Source organism: Etheostoma spectabile, chromosome 20, assembly GCF_008692095.1.
Source record: "Etheostoma spectabile isolate EspeVRDwgs_2016 chromosome 20, UIUC_Espe_1.0, whole genome shotgun sequence".
Taxonomy (NCBI): Eukaryota; Metazoa; Chordata; class Actinopteri; order Perciformes; family Percidae; genus Etheostoma; species Etheostoma spectabile.
Genome location: NC_045752.1, coordinates 20,114,392 through 20,115,910, shown reverse-complemented (window position 1 = coordinate 20,115,910; position 1,519 = coordinate 20,114,392). Strand labels below are relative to the sequence as shown.

The 1,519-nt window shown below is 35.9% G+C and overlaps 1 protein-coding gene and 1 long non-coding RNA gene across 2 annotated transcripts in view; one reads left to right on the top strand and one right to left on the bottom strand.

The window, feature by feature from the left end:
- The window catches only part of LOC116669985 (uncharacterized), a gene marked incomplete at its 3' end in the record, with an annotated part of 4,785 nt that extends 4,685 nt beyond the window's left edge, over positions 1 to 100 (bottom strand). The window contains 1 exon segment of the mRNA XM_032500156.1: positions 1 to 100.
- The window catches only part of LOC116669988 (uncharacterized), a 13,773-nt gene that overhangs the window by 10,179 nt on the left and 2,075 nt on the right, over positions 1 to 1,519 (top strand). The gene's annotated exons all lie outside the window — the stretch shown is intronic.

Genomic DNA, 1,519 nt, shown 5'->3' with positions numbered 1-1,519 from the left:
TCGGTGTCGCTATCAGAATCTTGGCTCACTTCCTATGGGGGGGAAACACATGTGTTAGCTTAACTTACAGACAGTTAGCCTAAGAATAACATTTGGATATTTACAGGGATATAATTACAAATTCAAGCACTTTTCATGCACTTTCAAGGTCTATTTGTAATCTTTTTCCAGGACCTTACACCACCGTAAATTACATACCAATACATAGTCAAAATGATTAGTGTTTTTGTCAAAGACCTAATGCTATAAACAGACAAAACTGTGTTTCGCAATAGTAAAAGGAACAGTTATTTAAGCAAAACAAGTTTTATTTCCAAATGTATCGCTGTCTAAGTTGACTTTTCTTGCTATCTAACCTGTCTCTCTCTCTAACCTGTCTGAGTCAATGTAAGTGGGAGGATTTAAACCAGATTAAGGCTAAATCCAGGAAAACAACTGCACCCTTAGATTTTGATCAGAGTTTATGCAGTCTAACCTGTCTCTCTCTCTAACCTTAAAGTTGGTATGTTTACTTTTGTTTTCCAAATCTGTACAAACTTGTAATGGTTAAGTCAAATTAACATGTATGTTGTCCACCCTACAAAGTTTGGGCTGCCTGTCTCTTTATCTTTAACCTGAATAATAGTTTATACTTATACTTATATTAATGTCCTGTCATTGCTTCCCAGATAATGTGACTTTCAGGCTGTAAAACTAAAGTGATTTCAAGGGCTGAAAATATGAAGACAAAGGATTTGAGCAGATTGTTTTTACAGGCCTTGGTTTTGGGACACATTCTTGATCAACATCAAAATCAACAAAATGTCTGGGTGAAATTTCATTTTCACCCAGAAGATTCTGACAGTGCACAGGCCCCTGCCTGAGAAATAGCCTATACTACCGGTAATAAGAAAGAAAAAAGGATTTCACTGTCAAGACAAATACATGTATCTACTGGAATAAAGTAGTGTAAATATTATAAAAGGCCTTCCTCAACCTTACAGTGGGCTACTAGCTATGTAGCTAGTATAGTTTACTCAGCATTTTGTTGTTAAATTATGTGTAAAAAGAGTGGGGCCGTTAAGTCACCAGTTTCAGGTACGTACGAAACCGTCTGGATGGTTTCAAGTACAAGTAGGTAGCTAACATTAGCCGATAAAAATCTAGAAGAAACACTGCAATGCTAACATTACATTAACACACCACGCAGGGCCGGATTAAAAATTCACAGGACTCAAATGTTTAACAGAACTTTTTACAATGAATCTTTCACAGAACTTGGTGGCTACAGAGTAATTATCAAATATTTCAATTTGAAGCCAATCAATTACCTTTTGACTACAACAGTGGCATAACGCAGACAGCTAAGGAAGCCTTAACTTAAAACCAGAGATTAGTTCTAATATGAAAAATGGGAAATTATCACCAGCCATTAAGCAGGCAAGTGGTGTGTATGGAGATAAAGTAAACCATTGGCTACACTGTTGCGTGTCTATTGTTTAATCAACTATATCAACATTTTATGTTGCTGCATATATAT